The sequence below is a fragment of the Eurosta solidaginis genome, chromosome 1 (genome assembly GCF_040869045.1).
Source record: "Eurosta solidaginis isolate ZX-2024a chromosome 1, ASM4086904v1, whole genome shotgun sequence".
Lineage (NCBI taxonomy): Eukaryota > Metazoa > Arthropoda > Insecta > Diptera > Tephritidae > Eurosta > Eurosta solidaginis.
The window spans coordinates 149,084,763-149,110,872 of NC_090319.1; the positions used below are offsets into that span (position 1 = coordinate 149,084,763).

General features: G+C 42.3%; 1 pseudogene; it reads right to left on the reverse strand.

Annotated features, from left to right (window-relative positions):
• Nucleotides 1-2,725: 2,725 nt before the first annotated feature.
• LOC137238076 (probable elongation factor 1-beta) lies at nt 2,726-9,488 on the reverse strand (annotated as a pseudogene).
• Between the last annotated feature and the right edge of the window lie 16,622 nt (nt 9,489-26,110).

The window sequence follows — 26,110 nt, forward strand, 5'->3', positions numbered from 1 at the left end:
TGTTCCGAAACTCTTATTAAGGAAAATTATGCTGTGGTTTACGAGTTACTTGATGAGATGTTGTATAGTGGTTTTCCGCTTGCCACTGAAAGCAATATACTCAAAGAACTCATAACCAAATATATTACGTACCATAGCCCACACCGTAAACGGCAAAAGCATTTTACATACATACATCAACGCAATCCCGGCTCATTATTTCAATTAACTTGTCTCCCAATGAAGAAAGCAGTCCAGTTACCACCTGCATAAGTTGACCCTATAAATGTACGTTTTCAATCGGGACACAAATGTAAGTTTGCCATTGCGTGTTGTATTTGTAGTGTCAATTAAATATTCCAAGGCAGGCCAACATTGCCTCATACAAGTTGATTCTAACCTTTTTTTTTTTGAGAGTTAACATTGCTTATAACAACCCATGCCAATAGTCGTTTTAAGCTCAAGATGTTCAACCTGCGCGAACAATATTCTCAAAGTGGTATGTTGCATTGTTCCAATTCCTGAACATCCTGGTTTTCGGGAAAACCACTGCCTTAAACAACGATAGTTCCACAAATTACTTCCGATGCTAAAAGGGGTACCTCAAAAACGGGTTGCTTTGATATTGATTTGTGGAGAAGTTTCAGTAGCATTGCAAATAGAAGCTCCTGTTTTATGTCATATGACAAAGTTGTTTACGAAGCATAAATAAACAAAATTTCAGAGGTTTGTTGAATTTACCTTTATGTGTAAGGGAAACTCTCTAATTCTAGCTCTATTGCCGTACATCCCAGCAAATAATTTGTCTGGTACGGGATGTTCGAATGCTTTGCATGCTTAAATGGAAGCGCCTGAAGAGGTCAGTATATAAAATCATTCGAGGGACGCAAATATCGCAACATTCCTTTTGATGTGCGGGCAGAAGAACACAGTAAAATACCGAAGCCAGCACGTTCGTTGAATTATTGTTCCAATTCAGCATCATATGTATTTGACGTTTTCTTTATCTCCAAGTGATTTTCCAACAACATAAGTAAGAACTTAAGCCAGTGATTAGTTGAATCGGATATGTTTAGTTTTCGTTTTTCTATAGTATAGTTTGGACAATCACATCCAAAAACGTGAAACCCAATATTTGGCTGATGCTGTGTTATACAATTCCATAGTAGCTCTATTTTTGATGCTTTCATTTCTGAATATATCTTTGTAAAATACTTAAATCGTTCGCCTTTTCGTACAAAGTGGACGATGTTGGGCTTACCTCTATATCTAAGCTGTCTACAAACCCTTATCAAATCTCATCCTACATATGGCTATTTGAAATAGAGACACCCAGTATTTGGGTAGAGATGTTCGGTGCATTAGACACCATATGGAGTATATTTACAGCAGCTTAAGAATAATTCGGTAAAGAGCTGCAAAAAATTACAAATTGCGTAATACTCAGCAGATGATCGGGGCTCTGGCTGCGTGGATGAATATCCAAAGGATTTTTATTCAAACCAACCAATATGTTTGGACAATTTGCAGTCAGATGAAGTCTAGAAACAACCTTTGTTCTTTTGACCTTCTTCGATTATCAAAAGGCAAAAAACACAATGAGATTTCCTTTGGCATCCGCAACAGTATATGGTGTCCCAACGCTAGGTTTTGGTTCATAAATCCTTACTAAATAATTAATTATCCTCAAACATTTTTAAGCCGATTTCCCATTTTTCCGTCTGATTTCTGTTTGAGGATTGCATTCACAGTGGGATCCCTGAGGCGGAAAAGTTGGTATAATTTGAGCTGATGCCATCATATTCCATAGGATTGTTGCTGTTTCTTTAGATTTGCCCAGCGCGGACAGTATCTCCAAAATATGTCCTTCCGCCACAAATGGCACTGGGCAACTCAACGAACCTCGAAGGACTTGCAATGCTGCCCAATTCGGGTTTCCACAAATTGCTATACGTGATAATTCATCACACATCTTGTCACTTCGAGTACTGCTTGTAGGGCTTCTATTTCTTGAGGATTAATGCCGCGGTTTTATGGCTTTTGTAAGATGTGTCACTACCAACACAATGTTCCTGTCGCAAATTCGAATAGTATTGAATTATGGATCCAAAGAAATGTTCCCAAGATAAAGCCCAGAGGCTGGTTTCAAAAGATTGAGAGTATTCCGCGCAGGCCTCTCACAACTTGTCAAACCAGCTCTCATTTTTAATAGGCAATATGTAGCATCTCATTTCAAAATTATGTTCTGTATTATGTCCAAGCCCTCTTTTGAAAATCCCATAACCGTTCGAGCGGTTTCATCCGCCTTTCCCCTTAATTATGTTATGCATAAACTCAGTGAAGTCAGCAATTAGCATATGAATACGACGGTAGAAAACTCATGCCGACATAATGTTTTCTCTCCTAATATTAAACAGATATAATTATAGTTTAGAAAAGCGAAAAACAAAGGATATGTGCTGGTTGGTAACCAATGAAAAACCACAGAACTATTGAAATAAAAATCCAATACTCTATTGCTTATAGCTGCGTCAATTAGTTGCCCATCATATGATATAATTTTAGACGAAGAATTCGGTACTGGCTGGGATGAATGTTGCAAACCAGTCAAGGCCAAACAAAAGGCAAGTTATAAGAATTGTAATCAGAATAGCTGCCATTCGCAGCGTCACGAGCTTTAAGAAGTCTCCTAGCTCTCTCCTTATTGAAGGTAGCAATGTCGACGGATTGAACAAGTTCTTGAATTTTACCTGAATGGTTTCAGGCAACAACTCAATTGAAACTTTCCATCCTCCATAATACTGCGTTCCAGTTTTTCCATTTCCTTCATTTCGGTCTCATCATCCCATGGCTTAATATCCAACAGCACTGACGACTTAGCGATTAGCGCGGGTTTTTTAAATTTTTTTTCGCAGAATATGGCGCAACACGTTCCTCACGGATATGTGTTGCTTCCGCATCCTCTTCATCATCGTCAGAACCGAAGAGATCCACATCGACGTCGTCATCCGCAGCAGCAGGAGCCGCAACTGTAGGTTTACCACCGGCAGCCTGTGATAATGGTGAACCGCCCCCGGCAGCACGTTCACCGGCCTGATAGGAAGCAATGTGACGGTACCAACGTTGTACATGTGGGAAGTTACCAGTTTGATCCTTGCCTAAAGCATCGAATACTAATAAATCAGCTTTGCTGGGCGTGTAGCCGCTAATGTATCTGTTGTCCGCAAGGAATTTGTCCAACTCCTTTAGACCTTGCGGGGTTTTTAAATCACCGAAAGCCCTATTTTTTATAAAACCAGCTCTCCTACTCCAATGCAAAAAGGCAGCAAGCAGCAAGCAGTGCTGCGAGCCGTAAGAAGTTCTATTCGCCTTTGTCTCGTACTTCCTGGTAAGTTAACTGATGTATGTACATGGTAACAATGAACATTTTCTAATTTTCAAACGCGCTAAAATTTCTGTGAGGGCGAAATTACAAAGTTATCGTTGCTAAACGTAATACATGTGGTACATGAAATACGGTGGTGTGTTGCAACAAACAACAATACACACCATGGTAATGCGAGCAAAGCGAATGTGACTATTGGATCGATGATACGTACCCCAGACTAGTAACTGCAGGCAATTACAAGCCAACTTACTATAAACGCACGCAAGTCATTTTCTGTCAAAACTGTCTCATGCACATACAACTTGTATGAGAACAACCCCAATTGAATTTGCTGCGGAAAACCGAACTCGATCTCCAATTTTTGTTCTGCGTGACATTTAGATGCCCGCTTATTTGGGTTCGGGCAAAAAACGCCGGTTGTTTGCGTGCGCAAAAAGGGAAAAACGCAGTGCGGTTTTATTACGTTGGCTTGTTAGGAAACGAGTTTTTTTTTTTTTTTTTAATAAAAAAAAAAAAAAATAAATGTAAGGCGCGATAACCTCCGAAGAGATCTAAGGCCGAGCTTCTCTTCCAATTTGCGTCGTGCTCCTCTTGATTTTTCCCTACAAATTGGCCGGACGGGACCTACATGTTTTATGCCGACTCCGAACGGCATCTGCAAGGCAGATGAGTTTTCACTGAGAGCTTTTCATGGCAGAAATACAATCGGAGCGCTTGCCAGACACTGCCGAGGGGCGACCCCGCTTAGAAAAATTTTCTTCTAATTGAAAAATCTTATTTCTAAAAATTTTGATGTTGCTTTGCCCGGGAGTTGAACCCAGGGCATACGGTGTGATAGGCGGAGCACGCTACCATAACACCACGGTGGGATTTCGTGAGGTGGAATACTCTCGGCAAAGGTTTTAATTGGATGCAGCAGATTCTTCTGCCTCATCGCGATTGTCTGGTAAGATGATGAGCTTTACCAAGGGTCGGGTTACCTGGCCTTTCATCGTCGTGATATCGACCACTCTGACGCGATCGTCAGGTCCTGGGTGTAATTTGACCACCCGTCCGAGTCTCCATTCGTTTGGAGACAAATTATCCTCCTTGATTACGACCAGGTCCCCGATTTTTAGGTTCGTTTTGGGAGATCTCCATTTATTTCTCTTCTGCAGTTCAGAGAGGTATTCCGATTTCCACCTCTTGCAGAAGGAGTGATGTAGGGATTTTAACTTTTGCCATGGATTTATGATTGAGGCAGAGTTTTCGCTGGCATCAGGTTCTGGTGGAGATAAGAGATGTCCTCCTACCAGAAAGTGACCTGGGGTTAGTGGCTCCAGGTCTGAGGCATTGTTTGACGCAGGGCTCAATGGTCGGGAGTTGAGGCAGGCTTCGATCCTGCATAGCAAAGTCGCAAATTCCTCAAAGTTGAATTTGCTACTTGACGCGATTTTTGTGAAGTGGCTTTTAAAACTTTTCACTCCCGCCTCCCATAGTCCCCCCATGTGAGGAGCTGATGCGGGAATGAAGTGCCACGATAAGGATTGATGGGAGTACTTGGATAGGGTGATATCGCGGGCATTTTGTAGGAATTCCCTCATTTCCGCTTTAAGTGCTCTAGAAGCCCCGACAAAATTTGTGCCATTGTCGGAAAACATCTTACTAGGGCAGCCTCTTCGCGAGACGAACCTCGCAAATGCTGCTAAAAATGACTGGGTGCTGAGGTCGGAGGTGGGTTCCAAGTGAATCGCTTTCGTTGCAAAGCAAACGAACAAGCACACGTACCCCTTCGACACTCTACAACCTCGCCCACGAAAGTTCTTTATATCGAAGGGTCCCGCAAAATCCACTCCTGTATTTGTGAATGCCCGTGAGTACGTAGTTCTTTCCTTGGGTAAAATTCCCATTAGCTGGGTTTGAACGCGTTTTCGGTAAATCGTGCATTCCTTGCAATTGTGGATTGTCGATTTTATCATGTTCTTGACACGTGGTATCCAATACTGCGTACGGATGAGGCGTAGCATAAGTTGGTTTTCCCCATGGAGTGAGATCCTATGTGTAAACTTTACAATAAGACGTGACAACTGGCAATTATACGGCAAAATGACTGGATGTCGCTCGTTGTACGGGATATCTTCGGAAGCTTCGAGGCGGCCGCCTGCCCTCATAACCCCCCTTTCATCTAAGAATGGGTTCAGTGGTAGTACCTCGCTCTTTGCTCCTATGAGTTTTTTAGATTTTAAAGCTGCATACTCCTCCCCATAATGCCTCTTTTGGTAGATAACAATCAGACGTTGGGTCGTTGCTTTTATTTCGCTCGACGAAATTGAGCAAGAATTCGCCTGATATGAGGCTCTTGTTTTTGGGTTACTTCTTTGAAAGAATCTCCAGACGTAGGATAGTACTTTCAAAGCTCTCGAGAGGTCAGAAAATCTTGTGAGGATATCAGAGTCTGTATCTACTATTGATGAGTGTACCTGGACCCGCTTTTCTTCTGACGTGGTGGTATATTCTGTTTCTTGGGTAGGCCAATTTGAGCTATCTTCATGAAGCCAAGAAGGGCCCTCCCACCACAGGGCTTTGTTGATAAGATCTTCAGCGGGTATACCTCTACTTGCGAGATCTGCCGGGGTTGATGCCGAGTCAACATGAAGCCAGTTTTCTTTCCCTACTTTCCCATAGGGTGGGCAACGAAAGTGGACCACGAGCATGGGGGCTTGCGAATCCATGCAAGGACGATTGTCGAATCCGTCCATAGATAGGTTGTAGGGCTGTTAAAATTAAGATTTTTCGCGACTGACTGTACTATTTCTGCTAGCAGCACCGCACCACATAGTTCAAGGCGGGGCAGAGATATAGTCTTCACCGGTGCTACCCGGGTTTTTGCGTAGAGCAGATTTACGAACACATGATTATCAACTTGTACCCTCAGGTATATTGCGGCTGCGTATGCTTTCTCGGAAGCATCGCAGAAGCCATGTAGTTCGCTGCTCGCTACCGGGGAAAACTGTACCCAACGTGGTATACGAATGCTTTCAATATGTCTGTAGCTTTCTAAAAAATCATGCCATCTATCTAATATCGCGGAGACACGGCTTCGTCCCAGCCCGTGCCTTCCAGCCAAATACCTTGCATAATGATCTTCGAAGTAATAATAAATGGCCCTAGCCAACCTAGTGGATCAAATAATTTTGCTATAGCAGATAGTATTGTTCTCTTTGTGAACACGACTTGGTTATCGATGGGTTTCGCAGAAAAATAGAAATAGTCAGAGTGGGCATTCCACCTGATCCCTAACGCTTTAACCATGCTAGCATCTTCAAAATTTAAAAAATTTTCGTTTTATAAATGCGATCTTGGAATACCTTCCAGTAGTTGGTCGCAATTTGAAGTCCATTTCCTGAGGGAGAAGCCGGCTGATTGTAATGCCGCTTGGATTTCGTCCCGTGCCTTGGTGGCCGTGGCGATGGTGTGTCCGCCCGCTAAAACGTCGTCGACATACATAAACTGTCGTAGGATGTCCGATGCGATGGGATAGGTTTCCTCTACGTCCTCTGCTAGTTGAAGAAGGGTCCTTATGGCCAGGTAGGGCGCGCTGTTTACTCCGAAGGTCACCGTCTTCAATTCGTATATGCCGATGGGTTCGCAGGTGGATGACCTGAAGACGATGCGTTGATACCTGGTGTCCCTGGGCTCTAACAATATCTGCCGGTACATCTTTTCGATGTCACTGTTGAATACGTATCGGAACAATCTCCAACGGAGTATGAGAATTGTTAGATCACTCTGAAGGACTGGGCCTGAATGAAGGACATCATTTAAACTGATTCCATTAGCAGTGGGACAGGAGGCGTTAAAAACAACTCTCACTTTAGTGGTGGTGCTTTCTTCCTTAATTACTGCGTGATGGGGTAAAAAATAGGTATCGCATGTATCTGCCGGAACATGCTCTTCTACTCGTGCCATATGAGCTAACGTTTCATATTCTGATACGACTCGGTTATATTCCGTCTGCAATTCGGGATTTTTCGCAACCGGGTTTCATTTCTGAAAAATTGTGAGCACGCGCTCTTTAGCGACGGTCCTAATGAGATACCCTTTTTAAAATCCTGCTTAAAAGGCAATGACACGATATATTTGCCATCCTCATTTCTTTTGGTGGTTTTTTGATACAACTCCTCGCAGTAATTTTCGTCTTTGGTATAAATATGGTTTTTGGGAATATCTTCCAGCTCCCAAAATGACGCTATTTGTTTGTCCAGCGATACCTCATTAAAAAATGACACACGCCTGCCGGCTGGGCTGGCCGTCTCCGTTTGGCCAGTTAATATCCAGCCAAATACTGTTTCCTGCGCAAGGAGGGTGCCTAAAACATTTTTTCGTATACCGCCTAGCATTATCTGTGCGTAAATATCCCCACCCAGAATAAGATCTACTTGTTCATTTACAAAGAACCTCCGATCTGCTAGCACCAAGTCCGGGAAAACTTGGTGTGTCATGGGGTCAATTTGACAGGTTGGCAGATTGCCGGTGAGCTGGGCTAAAACCAATGCTGTAGTGTGTATGCGTACATTCGGGTTTATTGATGACCGCAACTGAATGAAGCATGCCTCTTTCACTTGGGCTGACACCGTGTTGTTTATCCCTGACACTTGTGCATTTAGCTTCCGACAGGGCAAATTTATCCTTCTCTTAAGTCGTTCCGAAATGAACGAGCACTCTGATCCGGAGTCTATTAGGGCGCGGGCCGAAAAGTGTTCATTGTTATAAAATATATTGACTTGCGCAGTGCCTAATAGAACCCCTTTGCTTGTATTCGCGAAACAGGAATTGAAGTTGGTTGGTTGATTATTTGCCGTGGCAAACTGACGTTGGGCCTGAGCTTGTGCCGAGGTAGATGGTCTTTGATCTAATTGTGTTTGTTGGGTTGTGGTTGGTCTTGCACTCGTGCCCGCATTTTGTTGAATATGCAGGAGTGTATGATGCCTTAGATGGCAAATGCTACAATTAAAGGAGCACGTACATTTGGATACTGTGTGTTTCGCTGAGAGGCAATTTAGACACCCCCTACTGTCTTTTATAAACGCTACTCTGTCTACGACAGAGAGCCGTTGGAAGCTTTGGCATTGTGACAGCTTGTGGTTATTTTTCTTACAGCATCTGCAAGTGTTTCTAGCTACATTTGCTTGGTAAGCGCCTACTTTCTTTTGAGACGAATCATTATTATGTTTGGGTGGTAGTTGTTTGGGAGCTTTGGTATTTTTGCTACCTGTTAATCCCGAGACTGTTTCCAAGGTCTGGAACCTATTTGATAAAAATTTATTCATATCTTCCCATTTTGATATTTCAGTTTTATTCTCTATGGTCTGTTCCCATAAAGCTAGCGTACTTTCGGGTAGTTTGGTGGAGCATAGATATGTGAATATCGCATCCCAATTGCCTATCTCAATTTGGTGAGCTTTTAGAGCTGAGATGCAGTTATTTATTTCCCGCTGAAGTGTTTTAATCGCGGTGCCACACTCACTTTCTACGCTTTCCAGATTGAATAATATTTTTAATTGGGTATTGACGAGAATTCGTTTATTCTCATATCTTTCCCCTAAATTCTTCCACGCTGTGTCAAACCCATCGTTTGTAAGGGGCATTTTTTAACTATATCTCTTGCCTCACCCTGCGTTTTTTGGTTGAGGTGAAATAACTTCTCAACTGGAGTGAGGCGCTTATTCCGTATATATATTGCCGTGAACATGTCACGGAACGTTGGCCAGGAGAGGTAGTCACCTTTGAATACATCCGTATCGCACGGAGGTAATCGCATGCTGTGTTCTGGATCAGGTGTCCCTTCTCCCTCCTTATCGCGTTTAGTTAGCTTTGCTATTAATTCAGCCATGGTTGAACTGCCGCGTACATATGCGGCATACGTTGCCTGGTATTTCGGCTTGGCCTGCGCTAACACCTTTTTCTCTGCCGTTTCAGAGTACAAGAGATCCTCATAAGCTAACTTTGCCTTTCTCCAATTATTCTTTAACTCTTCTTGGTGAATGGCTAGAGTATATTTTGTGTGTTCAGCTTGAGGTCTGTCGTTGAATTCAGCCTCAAACTGTGCCACCTCATCAGCTGCTTTAATGAATTTCTCCATATCGTTTGATATTTAACAGAGAATAGCTATTATGCAGGGCCTAATTAGAAAATTTAAGTTTGATGCTCAGAAGCAAAGGGAAGGGTTTCAATAACCTAACACCACCACTCAAAAACAAATTTTCACGCAAAAGAAAAAATTTTGGAATCACCTCTTTATGTTCTTTTAAAATTTATTATAACCAAATATATATGTATATATATGCAATAAAGTGTTATTTTCAGCTCTTCGCCACTGAATACCAGATTTTATGAAAAATAATTATATACGTGTGTGATATAATATAATAAATCTGTGATATAAAGATACAGTGAAAAATCGAATATAAATGTGAGGATTGAACGACTAAAACCCAATTTATATTGTATTTTAAAAAAAGAAGATATTATAATTAAATTGACAAAACAGTGAACCTGTATGTGTGACCGGTGTGCAATATGAGGAGTGAGGTTGTGTCTCTTCTCATAAAATGTATTGCTGGTGCTAAGTGTCCAAGGAAAATTTGCTTGCCACAAAATTAACGCTTGTAGCTAGAGCCAATAAATGGTCTTTTGCAATAAAACGTGTGTGTGTGCACGTTTAAATTTTTAAACGAGCAGGAAGCACTGTGATAGCGATTTTTTCTAAATATTCAGATAACGACGAAAGTGGTGTTATAGTCACGAATAAGCTCAAAATTTGTATAATAATTTATAACCGCGATGGTTGCAAGAACCGAAAGTGCAGTGCAGTGCAACGTTTCAAAGGAAGTTTAAAGCCACTGACTGCTAGCCTTAGGCTGTGTCCAATACCTTGTGAGGACCCAAATCCACCGGCTTTGGAGCCCACACATTCGAACCTACAAATATTTATCAAAACTCATTAAAACGTGTATAAATCCTACTTGAATTACAATGAATTTATACATATAGCATGTAAAATGTACAAAACTGAATTATATGAATTAAATTTACACATACAAAATAATCATTTTTGAATTACCCTAATATACATGCAAACATTCATGACAACATCTAATTTCTTCGTTTAAATAATTATCTCTGCCCGCATACGGTAAATATTTTGGTTGAACATTATAATTTCCACAGATAACCCATAACCGGCTGGAATTTTAGATAATGCTGGGAATACAGCAATGCAATAAGCAACACACATAAGCCCCCATTGCAAGAACACCAAAAACATACAAACATACGTATACCAAGCCATTGCGACCAAGCACAGCAGGCATTAAGGCGAACCGTCGGGGCGGACATCGCACAAAGAGAAACGAAAAAAATGCAATGTACTAGGAAGCGGTCACGTTAGCATACCAACAACACAGCGTGGGTACTAGACACAAGTTACCTACGAAGGGCAACCAACTCGTCGACAACAACAAGACCCAATAAGCAAGCAGCAGAGGGAAAACAAAAATAACTATGCTAGCAAACTGGAGATGCGTACCAACGAACTCACATGTTAGGGGGGCAGTACAAGAGGCATTTTTACATACGCAATTTGGAGATAAATACTTATAATGCGATATATGGGTAGAATAATACAGTTAAATGTAAGATACCTTAAGTAAATACATATAATAAGTAAAATTTATTGTTGCAGGTTAACTGTCCACCTGCGCGTGGACAAGTATAAAAGGGCGACAAATTTCGCGAATTGAGACAGTAGCCAGCTAGGTATAGTAGCCTGCTAACGCCTTGTTTAGCGGTGAATGGGACTCCTGGGATTTTTCCATCTCACGAGTTCTTTATTTTAGCAACTTTGGGGGTTTTTCCAACCCCATCGTTAGAGGGATTGTGGTGGTTTTTCCACCTCCGCAACCTTTAGAAAGAGCAGGGTATTCTTAAGCTATATACTCGGTGGGGGTTTTACCAATTCCACCGACTGGGAGGAAGTGGTGGTTCTCCACCTCCACTTTCTTTACGAAGTAGTCTGAGATTTTTAGTTTAAGCGTAGTCCCGGTGGGGGTTTTCCCAACCCCATCGGCGTAGAACCAATGGTGGTTTCCCACCTCCGTCGCCATAGCTTTAAGGGTAGTTTGAATATTTCGGAATAAAGAGTTTATAACGTTTCTTTTTAACAACAAAACGGGATCTTTCTCTTTAAAAGGAGACGATAGGGATTCTTCTCTAATTCCACAGGGATCCTGGACGGACTGAGCATACCCCGGCGCAAGGAAAAGTCCGTCACAAATGGCGCCCGAGCAGGGACACTGAATATAGAGTCACATGGTAAACAAGTAACAATACGAGGATAATCACGAGAGGAGTACAAGTAACCAGAGGATAACAGGTGGTAAAATCACAGGAAGATCACACAAGGGATTTCAGAGTAAACGCGCACGATGCCGCACGCCAACGTAATGGACCGAGTCCGTAAGTGGGGTCTGAAATATGACGGTGGTAAGGACCCGCTATGTTTTATTGAACGGGTGGAGGAGCTGGCCGACAGTTACGAAGTTGGTCGCGATTCCATCCCACGAGCGTTACCTGAGTTGCTGAAGGACAAGGCCTTGGTGTGGTACCGGAACAACAACAGGCAGTGGCAAGAGTGGGAAGCCTTCAAGAAGGACTTTCTAAAGTTTTTCCTGAGCTCGAGGTATTTCGAGAAGCTAGATGACGAGATCCGTCAGCGTACGCAGCGCGCAGGTGAGCAGTTTAAAGATTTCGTTTTATCGTTACAGGCACTCATGCGTCACGCTGACTACAACGGCGAGCAGAAGCTGAACCGGATTTACAGAAATTGTCGACGAGAGTACCAACTTTACATCAAACGGAGCGAGTTCACCAGCTTAGAGGAACTGGTAAGCATGGCCGAGGATTACGAGAACATCTTACCGGAGAAAGAACCGCTAAGGCCGGCGGCGAAACCTTTTGTGCCGCGACGGCCAACCGAGCATTATCAATATATACACGAAGATGAGAAGCAAGGAGATCGGAGAACGGAGGCGCAACGACAAGCGAGCACGCCAGAGCATGCGAAGACACCACGCCAAGGGCCCATCGATCCACGGAACGCATGCAGGCGATGCGGGGAAAGCGGACACTACGCACATGGGTGTCGAAACGAACGAAGGGATTTATGCTGGCAGTGTGGCCGAGTAGGTATACTAACGCGTGACTGCTGTCGTGGACAGCAGGGAAACGGGCAGAGACCCCATTGGTATCGAGGGGTGGCGTCTCAACAAACCCAACCTCGTACTCAGTAAGTACATTTAGGCAGACCCAAGGGCGAATCTTGGCTGCAGTAACCCTGGATGGAGAGGAAGTCATGGCGTCAGTAGATACGGGGGCGACACGAAGTTTCATCAGCGAGAAGACAGCGGCGAAAATAGACGCACGGAAGCTCAAGAAGATACATACACGAGTGGTGATGGGCGATGGCAGCGCAGCATGGATAGCGGAGGCAGTGGATGCAGAGGTAAAACTGGGGGATCAAGTGCATCAGAGTGAGTTGTTAGTTCTGCCTAGGTTAGTCGACAGCATGGTGATCGGGACAGATTATCTGGCAAAGGCTAAATTTGAGCTGAGGTGTGGCAACGAAACAATGACGTTACGAGCAGAAGAGAGAGCGCAGGAGATGGTGACGTGTACAACCATGATGGAGGACGAAGGTAGCGCAAGTATCGAGAAAGACGTGAGGAGTGACGTTGCGGTGAGTACGTTTCTAAAGCGCGAATTACAGATTTTCGAAGAGATGACAGGAGTATCCAACATTGCCACGCATAAGATAGTGATGCGAGATGACCGTCCAATCAAACAGCGGTATTTCCCTAAGAACCCAAAGATGCAGGAGATCATAAACAAGGAGGTAGACGAGCTAATAGAGAAGGGTTGCATCGAACCATCCCACAGCCCACACAGTGCACCAATAGTTCTAGCCCGGAAGAAGAACGGCAAATGGAGACTCTGCGTTGACTATCGGCAGCTCAACGCTCGCTCAGTGCCAGATGCGTACCCACTCCCAAGAATACAGCATATCTTAGATAGGCTACGTAGCGCGCGTTTTATCAGCAGTCTGGACCTCAAAAATGGTTATTGGCAAATCCCGATGGAAGAAGATAGCAAGAAGTATACAGCATTTACCGTGCCCGGCCGAGGGTTGTATCAATGGAAAGTGATGCCGTTCGGTCTACATTCCGCTCCGGCTACGTTTCAGCGAGCACTCGACCGTGTTATTGGCCCAGAGTTGGAACCAAATGCGTTTGCCTACCTGGATGATATCATCATCACCAGCACAACTTTGGAAGAGCATATAAAGCACCTAGGGGAAGTATTTCGGCGGCTACGGAGGGCGAATCTGAAGATCAAGCCAGAGAAATGTGAGTTTTTTAAGAAAAGTTTGAAATATCTAGGACACGTCGTCAGCGAGGAAGGAATACACACGGATCCCGACAAAGTTGCGGCTATCAAGGAGCTGACGCCACCACACAACATACGAGAGTTAAGGCGATTTCTGGGGATAGTCTCTTGGTACCGGAGGTTTGTACCCGACTTTTCACAAGTTGCGCACACACTGACGTCAATGTTGAAGAAGGGAAGTAGGTGGAAATGGTGCGAAGAACAACAGGCGGCATTCGAAACGATGAAGAATGCACTAATACAAGCACCAGCACTAACTTGCCCAGATTTTACGAAAAGATTTCGATTACAGACAGACGCGAGCGATTATGGTCTCGGAGCAGTTCTCACACAGGGGTTGGATTACGAAGAGCGAGTAATAGCGTATGCTAGCCGCCGGCTGAATAAAGCCGAGATGAACTACTCACCAACTGAGAAGGAATGTTTAGCAATCGTGTGGGCAATAAGGAAAATGAGACCGTATTTAGAAGGGTACAATTTCACGGTTATCACCGATCACCTGGCTTTGAAATGGTTGAACGCGATCGAAAGTCCGTCAGGCCGGATCGCTCGATGGGCGCTCGAGTTACAGCAGTATTCGTTCGACGTGCAGTATAGGAAGGGCAAGATGAACGTGGTCGCAAATGCACTGTCGAGGCAGCCACTGGAGGAACAGCTGGGTAGCCTTACGACACATGAAGAAAGTTTGAGTTGCAAGTGGTACACGTCAAAGATGGCTGAAGTAACGAGGACACCAGAGAAGTTTCCCGAATACGTCATAGAGGAAGGAAGACTATACAGACGAATTGGAAGTCAAATGGATGGTGAGGATGCGGTACCGTGGAAGTTATGCGTGCCGAAATCGGAGAGGCGAAGAGTGCTTAACGAGATTCACGACACACCAAGCGCAGGGCACATGGGGATACGGAAATCCATCGCGCGTGCAATGATGCGGTATTACTGGCCTGGGATGTTCAGGGACGTACGGAAGTACGTGCAACAATGCCACGCATGCCAAGTCTACAAACCCAGCCAGCAACAAGCTGCAGGTAAGATGCTCACGCAGATTTCAGATGAACCTTTTGCTACCGTTTGTGCAGATTTCGTTGGACCACTCCCTCGTTCGAAGCACGGTAATACGATGGCATTAGTTTTCGTGGATAAATTCTCGAAATGGGTAGAGATCATAGCATTACGGAAGGCGACGACGGAGAATGTGATCAGAGGTATGAGGGAGAGGATTTTGGCCCGATTTGGCGCGCCAAAAATTCTAATCACAGACAATGGAGCACAGTTCACAAGCAAGAATTTCAAGAAGTTTTTACAAGAAGCTGGCATAAAGGACCAGCTAACGGCACCGTACACACCGCAAGAGAACCCGACGGAGAGAGCGAATCGCAACATCAAGAGGACGATAGCACAATTCACTGGGAAGGAGCATAAGACATGGGATGAGTTGTTGCCAGAGATGACACTAGCACTGAATACGAGCGTATGCGAGTCAACAGGCTACAGTCCAGCATTCGTGGTACAGGGTAGGGAACCGAGGATCCCCAACGCCCTCTACGATGAGCAACCACTTGGCAAAGGCGAGGAGAAGGTGGCTCTCAGTGAAAAGATGGCGAAAATGCGAGAGGTATATCAGATGGCACGTCGTAGACAACAGCAAGCATCAGCGGAGCAGGCAAGGCATTATAATTTACGTAGGAGACAATGGCAACCGGCGGTGGGCGACTTGGTACTAGTAAAAGAGCATCAGCTGTCCAAAGCAGTGGACAATTTCGCAGCAAAGTTAGCACCAAGATACAGTGGGCCTCATCGTGTAACGAACTTCGTATCGCCCGTAATCGTCGAGCTAGACAAGGTGCATAACAGCAAAAGGAGGACGGCACACATAAGCGAGCTAAAAGCATACCATCAAGCGACAGTCGAAGAAGAAGCAAGTCCAGAAACAGAAAGAAGAATACGTTCACCCCGCGAACGTGGTAAGTCAAAAGCGCCCCGCCAAGCCCTGAATGGGGGCTTCACCGAAGTTCCCATCGGGGAACAAACGGGACGACCGACGACGATAGCAACAACACAACGCGCACCATCATCAGCAACGTGTAGTAGAACCTCGAACCAACGTTCCACCGAGATATCCATCGAGGAACACACAGAGCAACTGGCCGTAGTAAAAGCAACGCCACGCGCGTCAACATCGCAAACAGTCCAGGTCACGGAAGAAGATCAGACGGATTACAGCACGGTAGCGACGTGTGGTTCACTAGCACTCGCCAATTCAGGTGCAAATAGTTTCAGAATCGAACGCGCAGACATAATCAACAACCAACAGGTAGTAGATGAAGACCGGAGTGGGTGGCACACAGCACGAGCGCAAGCCCCAACCCTAGACAACGGGATCCTGACGACGATGAACTACGTCAACCACATAGCCAGCCAATGCTATAACCTGGTGACGGAATTCTGCATAACATTTCATTTTAGAACAAGACCCAGATCGCGAGAGATTACCCTATAAATAACGCAAGTATTGACCGCTACGAGAAATTGAATTTTACAATGGTGACAGTTAGTCACATTACGGCAGGTGAGGAGAGAGCGTTAGGACCCAAATCCATCGGCCTTGGGGCCACACACGCAAAACCACATTTTTTCAAATTTTGCAATATTCAAATTTACCGACATAATTTTTTTTGAAATACCCTAATGTACATATACGTATAACTTTGAATTTACATTCGTATATTGGTACATCATCATTCCGCAGCAGTAGGACCGGCCTGGTAACGGTAATCCTGCTTACGGCAGGTGAGGGGAGAGTGTGAGGACCCAAATCCACCGGCTTTGGAGCCCACACATTCGAACCTACAAATATTTATCAAAACTCATTAAAACGTGTATAAATCCTACTTGAATTACAATGAATTTATACATATAGCATGTAAAATGTACAAAACTGAATTATATGAATTAAATTTACACATACAAAATAATCATTTTTGAATTACCCTAATATACATGCAAACATTCATGACAACATCTAATTTCTTCGTTTAAATAATTATCTCTGCCCGCATACGGTAAATATTTTGGTTGAACATTATAATTTCCACAGATAACCCATAACCGGCTGGAATTTTAGATAATGCTGGGAATACAGCAATGCAATAAGCAACACACATAAGCCCCCATTGCAAGAACACCAAAAACATACAAACATACGTATACCAAGCCATTGCGACCAAGCACAGCAGGCATTAAGGCGAACCGTCGGGGCGGACATCGCACAAAGAGAAACGAAAAAAATGCAATGTACTAGGAAGCGGTCACGTTAGCATACCAACAACACAGCGTGGGTACTAGACACAAGTTACCTACGAAGGGCAACCAACTCGTCGACAACAACAAGACCCAATAAGCAAGCAGCAGAGGGAAAACAAAAATAACTATGCTAGCTAACTGGAGATGCGTACCAACGAACTCACATGTTAGGGGGGCAGTACAAGAGGCATTTTTACATACGCAATTTGGAGATAAATACTTATAATGCGATATATGGGTAGAATAATACAGTTAAATGTAAGATACCTTAAGTAAATACATATAATAAGTAAAATTTATTGTTGCAGGTTAACTGTCCACCTGCGCGTGGACAAGTATAAAAGGGCGACAAATTTCGCGAATTGAGACAGTAGCCAGCTAGGTATAGTAGCCTGCTAACGCCTTGTTTAGCGGTGAATGGAACTCCTGGGATTTTTCCATCTCACGAGTTCTTTATTTTAGCAACTTTGGGGGTTTTTCCAACCCCATCGTTAGAGGGATTGTGGTGGTTTTTCCACCTACGCAACCTTCAGAAAGAGCAGGGTATTCTTAAGCTATATATTCGGTGGGGGTTTTACCAACTCCACCGACTGGGAGGAAGTGGTGGTTCTCCACCTCCGCTTTCTTTACGAAGTAGTCTGAGATTTTTAGTTTAAGCGTAGTCCCGGTGGGGGTTTTCCCAACCCCATCGGCGTAGAACCGACGGTGGTTTCCCACCTCCGTCGCCATAGCTTTAAGGGTAGTTTGAATATTTCGGAATAAAGAGTTTATAACGTTTCTTTTTAACAACAAAACGGGATCTTTCTCTTTAAAAGGAGACGATAGGGATTCTTCTCTAATTCCACAGGGATCCTGGACGGACTGAGCATACCCCGGCGCAAGGAAAAGTCCGTCACAACCTCTTACCACGGGTGGGGGAGAGTATTGGATAGACAAAAGGCTTTGCAATACCACTGTTTGTTCAGTAATTTTTTAATCACCGCATGTGATTAATATGAACAAACAATTTTTTACACTTTTCTCTTGTGTCACTTTTTTTTTTGCAAATTTTTTATCACCGCGTGTGATTTATATGAAAAAAAACTTAACCACTTTTTTCTTGTGTCACTTTTAATTTGAGCACATACCTTTTAACCAACGCTTTTATTAATGTATTGACGCTGAACAAATTCCGTTGTTTTGTCCGGAATGGCTTTGTAGTCAACGCTTGATGTGATGATTTGATAAATTTAATTATTTTATTAGTGGACTGTATCTCGATATATTTCTGACTCCCTTATCCGGCTCGAAGGACCATGAAAACTTGAGCTGGCGGATTCCAGACTAGTTTCTCTCGATGGAGGTTAGGAAAGAAAGGCAGTGATTAATACTAAAGTTTCAATACTCTTTATTTCACAAAATATGCAGTGGAAAATAACAGAAAGAGAGAGTAAAGGTGCAAACCTGCAATTGCTACAATATTACCTTTAATATATCCAGGAACTCTGCGTTCTGGCGGTGTGACGTTTGATGTGGTTTTAACTTGCGGCTTCAAGACGTTCGAGCGTGCGTAAACTGCTGCGGTTTTAATCCAAGTGAAAGAGTTTCCTTTCCACGCATTCCGTTTAACCCCCAAAGCTAACAGGCCTTTGGCGGGGTAACTTAACGAAACGTCACTTTTCCTTTTAGTATAAGTGCTAACGGCCGTAACAAATAAGCGGTTTTGCATTAGATTGCATTAGGGTGGCCGGCCCTTAATTTTCCTTTGGGGTTAGCCTGCTGGCCTAAACAATGCGTACAATATGGGCATCAAACAATAGAGGAAGATCACAGGTTTCATTTGAATTTTGTGATATTTAGATAAATTAATCGATAACTGAGTTATCGGTCAAAATGTATTTGCTCCAAAATCTATAAATTTACCTACAATCTATCTATCTATCTATCTATCTTCTATCTATCTATCTATCTATACTATAATAAATCTCTAGAAAATCGCGTCTGTACATCCAAGATTTCTAAAAAAAAATGATTGTACTTGACGTTTGGAATGTCGTAGAATCAATCGGCACCACTTTTTTCTGTTTGTCTGTATGATATCGATAATCTCGGACGAATGGATTTTTATGAGACTTTCACAGATGGATAGCCTGTAATCCCGAAGGGATTAAAATCGCGTGAGAAACAAAAAAGATATAGTTGTTTAAGCTATAATTAAGCTACTTTTAAGGATTTTTTTTTGAAAAACGAAGAAAAATGCACTTAGTTTCCAAACAAATATCAAAGAATGCCTTTGCAAAGTTTTTTTTTTTCAATTTCATATAAATTAAAAATCAAATTCATGAATAGATACAGTGGCGTACCAAAAAAAATTATTTTACGCTCCCATATTACGATAATCGGTTAAAATGTGGTTACCTAAACCTCTAAATGTGCGTACAATATGGTCATCAAACAATAGAGGAAGATCACAGGTTTCATTTGAATTTTGTGGTATTTAGATAAATTAATCGATAACTGAGTTATCGGTCAATATGTATTTGCTCCAAAATCTATAAATTTACCTACAATCTATCTATCTATCTATCTATCTTCTATCTATCTATCTATACTATAATAAATCCCTAGAAAATCGTGTCTGTACATCCAAGATTTCTAAAAAAAAAATGAGTGTACTTGACGTTTGGAATGTCGTAGAATCCATCGGCACCACTTTTTTCTGTTTGTCTGTTTGCCGGGTTGTCTGTTTGTCTGCATGATATCAATAATCTCGGAAAATAACGAATGAGACTTTCACAGATGGATAGCCTGTAATCCAGAAGGGAATCTAGAACTTATTTCATTAAAAACGCGTGAGAAACAGAAAAGATATAGTTGTTTAAGCTATAATTAAGCTACTTTTAAGGATTTTTGTTTTTCTGAAAAACGAAGGAAATCTATCTTCTATCTACACTATAATAAATCTCTAGAAAATCGTGTCTGTACATCCAAGATTTCTAAAAAAAAAATGAGTGTACTTGACGTTTGGAATATCGTAGAATCCATCGGCACCACTTTTTTCTGTTTTTCTGATTGTCTGTATGATATCGATAATCTCGGAAACTAACAAATGGATTTATATGAGACTTCCACAGATAGATAGCATGTAATCCAGAAGGGAATCTAGAACTTATTTCATTAAAATCGCGTGAGAAACAAAAAAGATATAGTTGTTTAAGTTATAATTAAGCTACTTTTAAGGATTTTTTTTTGAAAAACGAAGGAAAATGCACTTAGTTTCCAAACAAATATCAAAGAATGCCTTTGCAAAGTTTTTTTTTCAATTTCATATAAATTAAAAATCAAATTCATGAATAGATACAGTGGCGTACCAAAAAAAAATTATTTTACGCTCCCATATTACGATAATCGGTTAAAATGTGGTTACCTAAACCTCTAAATGTGCGTACAATATGGTCATCAAACAATAGAGGAAGATCACAGGTTTCATTTGAATTTTGTGATATTTCGATAAATTAATCGATAACTGAGTTATCGGTCAAAATGTATTTGCTCCAAAATCTATAAATTTAGCTACAATCTATCTATCTATCTATCTATGTATCATGTATCTATCTATCTATGTATACTATAATAAATCCCTAGAAAATCGTGTCTGTACATCCAAGATTTCTAAAAAAAAAATGAGTGTACTTGACGTTTGGACTCTAAATATGTGCACAATATGGGCATCAAACAATAGAGGAAGATCACAGGTTTCATTTGAATTTTGTGATATTTAGATAAATTAATCGATAAGTGAGTTATCGGTCAAAATGTATTTGCTCCAAAATCTATAAATTTAGCTACAATCTATCTATCTATCTATCTATGTATCATCTATCTATCTATCTATGTATACTATAATAAATCCCTAGAAAATCGTGTCTGTACATCCAAGATATCTAAAAAAAAAAAGAGTGTACTTGACGTTTGGAATGTCGTAGAATCCATCGGCACCACTTTTTTCTGTTTGTCTGTTTGCCGGGTTGTTTGTTTGTCTGTATGATATCAATAATCTTGGAAAATAACGAATGAGACTTTCACAGATGGATAGCCTGTAATCCAGAAGGGAATCTAGAACTTATTTCATTAAAATCGCGTGAGAAACAAAAAAGATATAGTTGTTTAAGCTATAATTAAGCTACTTTGAAGGATTTTTTTTTCTTGAAAAACGAAGGAAAATGCACTTAGTTTCCAAAAAAATATCAAAGAATGCCTTTGCAAAGTTTTTTTTCTATTTCATATAAATTAAAAATCAAATTCATGAATAGATACAGTGGCGTACCAAAAAAAAATTATTTTACGCTCCCATATTACGATAATCGGTTAAAATGAGGTTACCTAAAACCTCAAATATGCATGCAATATGGGCATCAAACAATAGAGAAAGATCACAGGTTTCATTTGAATTTTGTGAAATTTCGATAAATTAATCGATAACTGAGTTATCGGTCAAAATGTATTTGCTCCAAAATCTATAAATTTACCTACAATCTATCTATCTATCTTCTATCTATCTTCTATCTATCTATCTATACTATAATAAATCTCTAGAAAATCGTGTTTGTACATCCAAGATTTCTAAAAAAAAATGAGTGTACTTGACGTTTGGAATGTCGTAGAATCCATCGGCACCACTTTTTTCTGTTTGTATGTTTGTATGTTTGTCTGTATGATATCGATAATCTCTGAAACTAACGAATGGATTTTTATGAGACCTTCACAGATGGATAGCCTGTAATCCAGAAGGGAATCTAGAACTTATTTCATTAAAATCGCGTGAGAAATAAAAAAGATATAGTTGTTTAAGCTATAATTAAGCTACTTTTAAGGATTTTTTTTTTTTGAAAAACGAAGGAAAATGCACTTAGTTTCCAAACAAATATCAAAGAATGCCTTTGCAAAGTTTTTTTTCAATTTCATATAAATTAAAAATCAAATTCATGAATAGATACACTGGCGTACCAAAAAAAAAGTATTTCAAGCTGTCATATTATGATAATCGGTTAAAATGAGGTTACCTAAAACCTCTAAATATGCGTACAATATGTGCATCAAACAATAGAGGAAGATCACAGGTTTCATTTGAATTTTGTGATATTTAGATAAATTAATCGATAACTGAGTTATCGGTCAAAATGTGTTTGCTCCAAAATCTATAAATTTACCTACAATCTATCTATCTATCTTCTATCTATCTATCTATCTATACTATAATAAATCTCTAGAAAATCATGTCTGTACATCCAAGATTTCTAAAAAAAAAAAATGGGTGTACTTGACGTTTGGAATGTCGTAGAATCCATCGGCACCACTTTTTTGTTTGTCTGTTTGGCGGTTTGTTTGTTTGTCTGTATGATATCGATAATCTCGGAAACTAACGAATGGATTTTTATGAGACTTTCACAGATGGATAGCCTGTAATCCAGAAGGGAATCTAGAACTTATTTCATTTAATTCGCGTGAGAAACAAAAAATATATAGTTGTTTAAGCTATAATTAAGCTACTTTTAAGGATTTTTTTTTTGAAAAACGAAGGAAATCTACCTTCTATCTACACTATAATAAATCTCTAGAAAATCGTGTCTGTACATCCAAGATTTCTAAAAAAAATGAGTTTATTTGACGTTTGGAATGTCGTAGAATCCATCGGCACCACTTTTTTCTGTTTGTCGGTTTGTCTGTTTGTCTGTATGATATCGATAATCTCGAAAACTAACGAGTGGATTTTTATGAGACTTTCACAGATGGATAGCCTGTAATCCAGAAGGGTATCTAGAACTTATTTCATTAAAATCGCGTGAGAAACAAAAAAGATATAGTTGTTTAAGCTATAATTAAGCTACTTTTAAGGATTTTTTCTTTTTGAAAAACGAAGGAAATCTATCCTCTTCTATCTATACTATAATAATAATAATAATAATAATAATAATAATTATACTATAATAAATCTCTAGAAAATCGTGTCATGTCGTAGAATCCATCGGCACCACTTTTTTCTGTTTGTCTGTTTGCCGGGTTGTTTGATACTGCTCATTCTATCTCCCTCACCATGCAGTCGTAAGCCCAGACAAAAAGACAACAAAAGTCAGAGTTGTGTTCAACGCCTCCAAAAAGTCGGGTTCCGGTCACTCCCTCAACGATGTTTTATGTACCGGACCAACCCTCCAACCCGATCTCCGACTTATGTTGCTGAAATGGCGAACATATAAATATGTGTTTAATGGCGATGTCGAGAAAATGTACCGCCAAATTCTCTTGCACCCCGATGACCGAGACTACCAACGGATAATATTCCGAACCCCCGAACACAGTCCAATAAAGGACTACAAGTTAAAAACGGTCACCTTCGGGGTTAACTGCACGCCTTTCCTGACTATTCGCACTCTACACGAGCTGGCGAAAGACATAGCCGATTCCCATCCACGCGCAGCCCCAATACTAAAATCCGAGACGTATGTTGACGATATTTTATCTGGCAGTCATGATCTTCAATCAGCCGAGCAATCCCTAACAGAGACTATAGATGCTCTCAATTCAGCCGGCTTCCCCCTAAAAAAGATCACGGCAAACCATCCCAACATCCTCCAAAAAATATCGAAAACTGATCTGCTGGAAACAAACTTCCTCGAGTTCGAAAAGACTAGCACCGCCAAGACCCTGGGCATGCAGTGGAACGCCCTAACGGATACATTCTCGTATACCGTCGACTCAAATCCGGCACCACTGCAGGCACGAAGCGGCAAATCCTCTCCTCTATTGCGAAACTTTTCGATCCCGCAGGGTGGCTGACGCCCATAATGATCCAAGCGAAGATGCTCATGCAAGAATTGTGGTTAGATGGGACCGAATGGGACGAGAAGGTTAAACCCATCCGTCTAGCCAAATGGGCGCAGTTCTCTCAAAACCTTCCCTCTATCTCAGCCATCCAGATACCCCGATGGATGAATTTTACGCCCGATCAATACGTTGAGCTCCACGGATTCTGCGACGCCTCAGAAAAGGCTTATTGCGCAACCCTGTACCTAAGAAGTACCGTCGGTACTCAGGTCCACTCTCACCTTATAGTGTCCAAAGGCAAAGTGGCTTCTCTCAAAACTATTAGTCTGCCACGCCTGGAGCTATGCGGAGCGCTCTTATTAGCAAAATTAGTCGCAGTAGTCCAACCCCATCTCGGCCTAAGTCAAAAAAAATTAATCATGTGGTCCGATTCGGAAATCGTGCTAGCCTGGCTGGAAAAGCCACCCCACTCGTGGAAAACATACGTCTCTAACCGAACAGCGCAGATCATAGACCTCGTTGGAAATGTCCCTTGGCGACATGTGCGAAGCAAAGACAATCCCGCAGATATGGGCACCAGAGGATGCACCCCACTCGAGCTAGCTAACTCATCGCTATGGTGGAATGGCCCAGAGTGGCTTTCCCGACCCCCCGAGGACTGGCCAACACCAGCGGCCAGAAATATTGTACCCCCCGAACTTCGCCGAGTCGAATCACTGCATGCAGCGGAAGAGTCAGAAGACTTCTTGGAACGGTTCTCCTCCTATCCCCGCGCCCTACGCGTAACAGCGTACATGTTGAAATTTGTAACTCGGCTGAGAAATGCCGTAGGAGGCAGTCGTACCCCTAACGATCCCGCCCTCTCTTACGCCGACGTCATGCGCGCGAAAATCCGTCTGCTGAGCTTGACTCAGTCGAAATTCTTCGCTTCCGAAAGAGCCTACCTCGAAAATTCAAAACCAATCGGAAAGCGAAACCCCCTACTGGCACTTGACCCCTTCCTGGACACAAACGGGATTCTCCGGGCCAACGGAAGATTAGTAAACGCCGACATGATCTACAATGAGTGTCATCCCATCATTCTCCCCGAAAAGGCTAGATTTACTACCCTTTATATAAGGTATCTACACGAGAGCTTCCTCCATGCGGACCTCCGCCTCCTGCAACAAGCTATGAGGCAGGAATTCTATACCCCCCGACTCAAACCTCAGCTGAAAAAATGTATATTCCAATGTAAAGTCTGCACCATTCATAAGCGACAAACGCAATCCCAAATAATGGCAGCTTTACCCCCCCAACGATGCACTTTCGCGCCCCCCTTCACTACTACTGGCGTAGACTTCGCCGGCCCGTTTCACATCAAAGCTTCGATGCTCCGATCTCCAACCCTCGTAAAAGGTTATGTGGCCGTTTTCGTTTGCTTCACTACCAAGGCGATCCACCTGGAATTGTGTTCGGATCTCACTAGTAAGGCTTTTCTCGCTACCTTCGCCCGGTTTGTAGGGCGTCGAGGGTACCCGAAGCAAATGATGAGCGACAACGGCACAACATTCATTGGTGCTAAGCGAGCTACCGAAGTAGATTTCGTCACCTTCCTCAACGAAGTCTCGACAGATATTGTCCAAAAGTATGCGCCACAAGGCATCGATTGGAAATTTATACCCCCCGGCGCACCCCACATGGGCGGATTATGGGAATCTGCCGTCAAAAGCTTTAAAACCCATTTTAAAAAGGTTGCCGGAACACACAGTTTCACCTTTGAAGAATTCTCAACTCTATTGATTCGTATCGAGGCCGTTCTCAGTTCTCGCCCTATCTCCCCGCTTTCCCAGGACCCAGCGGATCTCACCGCCCTCACACCTGGCCACTTTCTCCGAGGCGCACCCCTCCTGGCCATCCCCGAGCCGAACTATGAACACCTCTCTATGATCAACCGTTGGGACCGGTTGAAAGTTTTACATCACCAATTCAGCAAGCGCTGGAAGAATGACTATCTCATGGAGTTACATAAGCGTTATCGATGGCAAACCGCTCAACCTCCCCCTAAAATCGGCGATCTAGTCGTCATTAAGGAAGACAACCTTCCCCCTACCGAATGGCGCCTAGGACGCGTGGAAGACACCCATATAGGAAGAGACGGCCATATCCGAGTAGTCG